The following is a 9293-nucleotide window of genomic DNA, read 5'->3' as shown; positions in this document are numbered from 1 at the left end:
TGTTGCTAGAGAGAAAGTTGTACACTTTCAGTTTTGACTCAAAGACATGGATTAAGCTGTCATCCAGTAGCATATTTTTCTGCTACTTTGGATCCTGTGGCTTCAGCTTTACCTGGCTGCTTAAAAGCAGTAGCTGCTACTTGTATGAGTCTGGAACAAAGTGAGTCGATTTTGATGGTACATCCAGTCAAAGTGTATGTCCCACATTCAGTCGAGATTCTCTTAACAAGAACTCGAACACAGCACCTTACCCCTAGTCGGATGACTAAGTATGAAAGAGTGATTCTGGGAGCAGAAAATGTGACAATAATAAGATGTACGATGATGAATCCTGCCACCTTATTGCCAGACCCATGCTGTGAAGAAGTGAGAGATGAAGTGGATCATGACTGTTTGGATGTGACTGAGAGGTGTACCAAGCCCTGACCTGACACAAAGGAAGAGCCCATGAAAGAGCCAGATCATGAACTATTTGTAGATTGCTCATGCCTGAGAACAGAGGGAGGAGGACTCAGTGCAGCGTATGCGGTATGTAAAGTAACGGGGTTCATTGAAGCATCCTGTTTACCTGGAGTCAAGTCTGAACAAGTCACTGAATGGGTGGCCTTAACAAAGGCATGCAAAATTGGAAAAAAATTGGAGAATACCCATATTTACTGACAGTCAATATGGTTTCGGGGTTGTGCACAACTTCGTCCAGCTCTGGCTGCAGAGGGAATTTCTGACTTCTTCAGGATCTCCCATCAGAAATGGGAAAAATGTGAAGGAATTATTAGAAGCAATACAATTACCAAAAGAAATAGCAGTGGTCAAGTGTGCTGCTCACCAATCAGGAAATGACTATGTAGCGGCAGGTAACAGATACGTTGACCAAATTGCTCAATATTGTGCAAGAAATAACATGGCCCAGAACAGAAAAATTTAAACAAGCTAAATCAGCTGCCAACTTATGTTTTCTCAGCTCTAGAAACATGGGATGAGGTTAGACAGTTGCAGGATGAAGTTGAGGTAAGCGAAAGGGAAATCTGGATAAAATCGGTCTGTGAAAGAAGGACAGGAGATGATGTATGGGTATACACCGATGGCAGACTTCGATGGCAGACTAGTCATGCCAGACTGCTTACTCTCCCAAATAGCAAGAATTTATCATGGGGACACACATGTTGGTAGAGACACCCTGATTAGGCTATTCAGACAGAATTGGTACAATCCAATGTTCAGGGTAGTCGCAGAGAGCGTTTTCCAAAGATGCTTAACTTGTCAGTAGCAGAATCCAGGCAGGAAGACAGTAGTCAGTTGGGGAAAAATAGGAAATGCAGAAGGACCATTCACAAGACTGCAGCTTGACTTCATAGAGTTGCCTCCAAGCAATGGAATGAAGTACGTCCTTGTTATAGTGTGTTTGTTTTCACGATGGGTGGAAGCGTATCCCACTAGGAGAAATGACAGCCTCACAGTTGCTAAGTTACTGTTCAGGAAGTTGATTCCTCGTTTCGGTTTCCCAGTCACTTTGGAATCTGATAGAGGACCTAATTTTAATAATGAAATAATTTGATGAATCTGTAAAGCATTCAAAATTGAACACAAACTGTACTGTGCATACTGCCCAGAGGCTTCTGGAGTGGTTGAGGAATTGAATGGCACAATCAAGTCAAGGTTAGGAAAAGTGTGTGCATCCACATCACTGAAATGGTCAAATGCATTGCCTCTTGTGTTGATGGGACTCCGAAGTATTCCTGACAGAAAAACAGGATTGAGTCCACATGAAATTATCTTGGGAAGGGAAATGAGCCAAGTATTTATTCCTGGACATAAATTGATGAATATAACTGATGATCTGGTACTGGACTATTGCAAAGGATTGGCTGAACCAGTGTGTTCTGTCTGTCACCAGATTGGAGAAGACTCAGTTGCCAGGCAGCCAAAGCAAGTGCATGATTTGAATCCTGGAGACTGGGTGGTAGTGAAGAAACACGCGAGAAATTTGTGCTTAGCACCCAGGTGAGATAAACCACGTCAAGGCATACTGGTCACTACAACAGCAGTGAAGTGTGCAGGTTTACCCAATTGGATTCATGCAAGCCATACCAAAAGAGTTCCAGGCCCCACTGATGAAAAACAGCAACTGATTGAAACAGTTGAGATTGCTGAAGGTTGTGAAGTCGAAGAATCTAGAGTGATAGATTCTGAAGGAATGGACGAAGAACAGCCAAGCACAAGTCAGGGCGGATGGACAACAGTGATTGACATACCTGAAGTTGTTATCCAAACAAGAAGAAGATCAAGATTAGAAAGACAGGAAAGTAGTGAGGATCAGATAGGTGTAGAAGAACACGCTCAGGTAGAAGAGAACAAAGCGATCAGAAACCTTGAGCAGGATCAGACAGGGAGAGAAAAACATACTCAGGCAGAGTTGAACAGATTCACTCAAGGACCTGAGGAGGGGCAGATAGGAGAAGAAGAACACGTTCAGGCAGCAGAAGAACAAATTGTAGTAAGGCCTGAACAGGACCAGTTAGGAGAAGAAGAACAAGTTTGGGCAGAAGAAGAAGATCAATTTGAAATAAGAACCAAACAGGACCAAATAGAAGAAAAACAGGTTCAGGCAGATTAAATAATAGTAATAAGACCTGAACAAGAACAGATTGAGAGTGATTCAGAAGAAGAACAGATTGTGCCTAGACCCTCTGAAAATAAATGAACTTTGGAAAAAGACAAAGAGGGTGAAAGTGCAGTACAAGTTAAAAGGGTCAGAAAAGGTGATAACTGGCCAGGTGAACTGAAAAGATTAAGATATTATCTGAGAGAAACAAAAGAAAGACCAGAGCAAGTGAATGAGGTTACTAGTCAAACTCAGTCTAAACAATTAACTGAGAAAAACCCACGAAGAAGTCCAAGACTGAGAATATTGAATAATAAATACAAGGCTCCTGAGTGGACCTATGTAATATTGGAAGAATTTGAAAATTTAGATTTAAGCGAGGAATCAGAAGAAGTAAATGCTACTCAAGTTGATGAAAGAAAAGTGAGACCAACTTAGCAGCTTGAACTTGAATTTTTTAAGTGAAGAAAGAAAGGGGAGAAAATATCCTTACTGATTAAAATGGCAAGAAAGGAAGCCACTGAGCAACCGAAATGAAGTTTAATACGAAAATGTTGTAGCGTGTGCATATGTAGTACTTTATTAGTGATCTTAGTATGTCTATTTCTAACAATAGCAGTGCCTCTACTTATGATAACCAAAAAAAAGAATGATACAGTTACTAATGAGAAAACAGCTACAATAAAAGGAGATAGGATAGAATTAGAAGCAGCAGATGAGACAGATTTTCATCACACGGTATCAGATAATGACACATCTTTAAATATCTTCACAAAATTGTTATTTCAGTATGTAGATACAATGGAGATTAGTGATTGGTATGTCTTTATGAAATTGCCAGCGTCAGTATCGGAAGGAGTCACATACCACCACTCACCTTTAACGTGTGGTATATCATGGAGTGTTCTAGCAAGTCTGTTTCATGCAACGGGAAAACAGTATTATTATTCAAATTTAGATGTAGTATTTTCAGAACTTCCTTTTCGAAAGAATATGAATCCAGTACTTGGTAGTCAGGATGCATGGTTTATGGGTGATTTCTTCTTAACAATGAAATCAATAGATATAGTCAAAGCACATAAAAATAATTTAACATGTATATTATGTGAAGAAGAAAAAGTGTTTTTGAATTCAGTTGAAGAAAGGAGACAGGATTTCCAAAAGAAAGCTGCTGAACAGAAAACCCATGTACCTCCATGGGCTGGGAAAGGGAATTTATACAGCTGGCAAGGCTCATGCTGCGATGTCCCTGGACTTTGTGAAGAAAGGGAAAACCTGCCTCCATAGATTAAAGACAGATTATAATAACGTATTTATTGGTTCCAGTGAATGTGAACATAACTTCCTAATTTTGGGAGGTTGGGGACTAAAAGGGGGAACTGATCCAGTATTTCCTGGGGTTTACTACGTGTGTGGGAATAATGCTTACTATACGTTACCTGCACGGTGGTACAGAAGCTGCTACTTTTGGATAGTATTTCCAAAAAATTACCATGTAAAAAGAATCACTGGAAAAAATAAAGACACATAAACTAACACGGAGAAAGAGAGCTAGTTTTTCAGAAATAGTAGGTGATATATTTGGTGCATTGATACCTTCAGTGGGAGTCATTCTGAATTCACATAGAATTTGTCAATTGTCAACAGTAGTTGATCGTCTCTCGACTGATACTGCTGGGGGTTTCTTGATGCTAAATACAGAAATTGATGCAATTAGGTTCATGGTTTTACAAAATCGACTTGCGCTTGATACCTTATTAGCAAAAGATGGCGGAGTCTGTGGATTTACATTCCGGACAAAAGTAAGGAAATCAGAGGGTATATAAAGAATATTACGAAACTTTATGAAAATTTGAAACCACTGGAGGTTGACAATGTATGGGAAAGACTAACAAAGAGTATAAATTCAATAGGGACATGGTTCACTGATTTAGGGAAAAGTCTTTTAGGTCAAATAATTCTTCCAGTAGTTGGTACAGCAATAATAGTTTTAGTAATAATGATTTGGTGTACATGTTGCAGAAACAAAGGAAAAGGAAGAAAATATGAAGTGAATGGGAAAGGAAAGAAAAGAAAGTGGGAACACGAGGAGATCCAAATGGAGGAAATGAAAGGGAGAATTTATAAAAAGATAAGAGACTTAGAGAACAAAGGTGAAGATGAGAAGGCAAAACAGGAAAATCAAAATGAGAAATACTGAATGTTGGCATCTGGTTAGGGAGGGGTAACTTTGTGATGGCTCAAAATGCCATCAGAGAGGGGATTGATGGAGCAAAGACTCAATGAAAATAGACTTGCTCATAAGCAATCCGCTCGTTTAACTCACTAGCAAGTTACTAAGTTTGTTTTGTGTAAAACTAATGCGCACCACATAGACACGCGGGTTAGTGAAGCTTGCCTATATGTTTGCTAACACTAATAACATGAGCTGAAGAACTAAAAATTGCTTTAACGGGTAAATCTTTACTACGCATGCGTCAACTGCATCTACGCTTTATGACGGACTAAGGCTTGGAGGGATTTTTCTGCGCATGAGCAGAAGGCACTAAAATGGAGTCTTGAAGACTCATATGCATTACACCTGCTTAGCTGAATAAAAAACAAGCTATTTTACTAATGCTAATGCAGGGAAAGTATGAATAAATAAAGGGGAATAGAGGAGAGATGGGTGGTATACAGTGAAACCATTTACTTTTTAAAGTAACATTTGTCTTTCTGACTTAATCATTAGTGCGCATTTGGGCCTCTTGTGTATAACTGAAGTAAGCTGGGCCACGTGACAGCTGCGCATGACTATTGAAAGTGAACCCGGACAGAGGACGCGGTGTTTGAATAGAGTCCAAGGACGCAAAGTATCCTACCCTGAGAACGGACGGTGAAAAGTTCAACTGAATGGACCTGCATATTAAGAATAAGAACAAATGTAGCAAATTAAATGTGAATGAGGGTGGGAAATAAAGAGTTGAATAAAAATTAAGGGGTTGGATTTATGAACAATAGTTTAATGGAAGTAGATTATATGTAAGCATGGTGTGATGATCTTCCCTCCCTTGCCTGACCAATTAGATTTCGTATTTTTACGATATTGCACCTTTAGTGGGTGAAACATTAAGAACAAAAGGTATAACTGAGGTAGCTTTTAGTTAGTTGGAGAGACGGAGATGCGGAGATGCTGTGAGGCGTGAGTGCTGTCGGAGTAGTGAGAGATGCTGATGCTGGGAGAGATGCTGTGAGATGCTGATGAAGAATCGAATACAGAACCTTCTATCCTAAGTTAATCGGGTTAGATAAGATGATCGCGGAAGAATCTCGTGGAGGAAGAGTGTGTCAGAGAGGGGTGCGGCGCAATCGTCTGTTCTAGAGAGGTCAACTATCCTGTCCTGATTCCTGTCCTGAAGCCTTTGTCTCCTGACCTATATCGGAGGACCCTCACCAGCTCTTTGGCCAGGGGGTTGCTCTTTTCGTGTATTTGCAGATGTACTTTTCTCTCTTTCCTCTCTTTTCTGAGCACAAGTCATTGCATGAGTTCAAAGTATGTGTTTGATTAATTGAATTTTCTCTCCTAAGGATGATGGTGCCTGAACTGTGTTTTTGAAGTAGTTCACATGCATATAATTTAGATAAAAACGTAAAATATTCCCGAGTCTGTGGTTATTTACTTTGAGATATAGAAAAGTTAGACTCTTGTTCATTATCGCCATAAAAAAAAATTGATACTTGTATAGCGCACTACTCACCCGCAAGGGTCTCAAGGCGCTTGTACGAATACCGCTGTGGAACCCATCCTGGCTTTCCCTGTGAGGCGTCCACTCCTGGGCACCCCCAAGGTGGAGGCCAGGCATCCTTAGCATTGTGGGGGCCGTTGTGGAGATTAAGCAAGCTATTGCCCAGAGTTGCAGAGTGGGACTCCATGATTGGAATGGCACTGAGGCGAGAATTATTAGGTCCGTGGAATTTTTGAGCCCAATACCCGCCGAGGCGGGGAATTGAACCCTGGTCCCGGGCTAGTCCTCTGCATCAGGGTCTGCCACTCTAATATTGAGCCACACTTCTCCGCCATCAATTAGTTCAACTAATGGTCCATCGTCCAGAGGAAAGAACTTTTAGATCAGTGAAAGGTTAGTTAGGAATAATGAATAACTAATCTTGAAGATTGTGAAATCATATTATAAACTTTGACTCCAGCGGTTTACTCAACTGTGTGTGTGTGTTTAATGGGTCCAGGTGAGTATATGGTATTGGAGTATCTGTTGTTGGTGCGCTGCTGGATCATAGGCACCGGAACCTAGATTTCAGGACTCCATATGTCCGTTCAACAATGGTCCTTGTGCATCCCAGCGCAACATTGTAGTCTCTTTGTGCCTGTGTGTGTGTCACTTTGATGAGTGTCATCAGACATGGCAATAGTGCATATCCTTGATCACCTGAAACAGATAATGGGGAGATGTGCACATTAGTATTTGTGCCTGCTGAGTTTGCAGAGTGTCTAATTTGGTGTGTGTGCATTGTGCAACTTTGGTGTTTTGGTTTTGTCATGTGTTGCTTCAGACAATTGACCAGCATCACTTTAAATTGAATTGCCTATACTTGACAGCCTACACATCACTATGCTGTCATTGTCTGGATCCTGTGTATTTCCTCCATGTTGAGACTGTGAGGATGTATGTTTCACTAGGAAAGAGATTACAGTTTCTTTAGAATCCCATTGCACAAACTGATCCTCTCCTGTACACATTTTTTATGGGGTGCACCATCCGCACATATTCCTGCTGACACATCCACCTTATGTTTATGACGTTTAATATGTTTGAACATCATCTAGATACCTCTTTGGGAATGAGTGTGCTGAGGGTAGTTGTGGGAGAGATTCCTTGTAATCTAAACCTTGAACTCATTGTGTGCTAATGACATCCACCTTGCCCCCAAGGTGTGTCAGTGTTTCAGTGACAGTGTAACTGCTACCTGGTGCAATCAACTTGCTGGGACATGTGATGACAACGTACATATGCATTGATGTCCCGGTGCATGAGTTGACTTTGACTCTGTATGTATGTATGTTGAAGTAATACCCATAGATATTTCTGTGTGTGTCAGTTCGCATTCAACACATATTGAAATATCAGAATTTGAGCATCATATTGCTACACCTCACCAGGATTGTCATCTGCATGCACAACATGTAGTGAGATTAGGATTTGCATTGTTTGCATGCTATTCCGTGTTTTCGTTCTGTTTTCATTGAGCGTTGAGCCTGGAGACTGAGGCTGAGAGCTGCCGCGAATGGAGGAATGGGGGACCGATATGCTGCATCGCTGTGAGGTGCTGTGAGGCGCTGTGAGGCGGGACACAAGCGAGCGTGAGCATTGAGCTTGCTCGCCAACTATAGCACTACCGCCGCTGCCAAGCCGCCGCCAAGCTACCACCACCGCCGCCTTCGCAGCGAGAGAGCTGCCAGGAAACGCAAGAGGTGGGTGATGAGCAAGTACAGCCTACCAAGCCGGAACCGGTGCAAGCACGCGGGAGACTGTCACTGGTGAGTCCGGCACACCCGTGGAAGGAGGAGACCGCAGACTGAAGACTCAAGTTGAGCCGAGTGAGCAGGGTTGAGCAGGGTTGAGCGGAGCAGAGGCTATCTCCCCTCAGTGCTGCTCCTGCTCCCTCGCTCCTCTTTTGCCCCCTTCTCCCCAGCAGCCCAATAGCATCTGCCAACAGTACGTGCTGGTGGGCAGGCGTGTCGGGCGAAAAATTTTCAGTGGCACTCTTTAAACTGCACCACCACACCACTGCACCATTGCACCATTGTGGGGTGGAGAAGAGGGGAAACAAATGGTAAACAAAGGGGAGCCAGCGTTATCGCGCAATAAACAGACCACACCGTGTCTTTAGCGTAAAAGGCCATTTATTAGGACCAGGCTGCACAACATTAACAATAACCAAAACATTATATGAATAAACTTTCCCCCAACACTCTACCATCCTTCACTCCTTTCACCCACTCCACACTCCCCTTTTGTACCACTCCATGCCTCTTCCGTTCCTCACCATTCCACAAACCTCCTTGCATCCTCCCGGCTCTCCTCGGCCATTTCACTCACGCCTCCAATACCCCCACCTCGTTCACTCTTCCCCCCCCGAGGGATGGGTGTGCCCGCTAATGACTCCCCCCACCCCTCCAAAGTACCGCCACCCCGCAGCCTGTCCTAAACTGGCACGCTGTAGCCAACCCTGGAAACCCAACCCTCAACTGCAGGGCGGGTGGGTGGCCTTTTCTAAACCCTCCCGATGGTGCCGAGCGCAGGAAGAGGAAGTCGCCTTCCTCCCCTGCGCTCATATACCCACCCCCTGACTCCACCCCTTGACCCTACCTGGTCCTACCCTCGCGCGAATGACCCCGGGGGAAGACTAGTCTGCGACTCTGCTTCCCCCGGGGCCCGGCATCGCGCAATAAACAGACCACACCGTGTCTTTAGCGTAAAAGGCCATTTATTAGGACCAGGCTGCACAACATTAACAATAACCAAAACATTATATGAATAAACTTTCCCCCAACACTCTACCATCCTTCACTCCTTTCACCCACTCCACACTCCCCTTTTGTACCACTCCATGCCCCTTCCGTTCCTCACCATTCCACAAACCTCCTTGCATCCTCCCGGCTCTCCTCGGCCATTTCACTCACGCCTCCAATACC

Source organism: Triturus cristatus, chromosome 7, assembly GCF_964204655.1.
Source record: "Triturus cristatus chromosome 7, aTriCri1.1, whole genome shotgun sequence".
NCBI classification, from domain to species: Eukaryota; Metazoa; Chordata; class Amphibia; order Caudata; family Salamandridae; genus Triturus; species Triturus cristatus.
The sequence above is the reverse complement of the archived record's forward strand: the minus strand, read 5'-3'. Positions refer to the sequence as shown.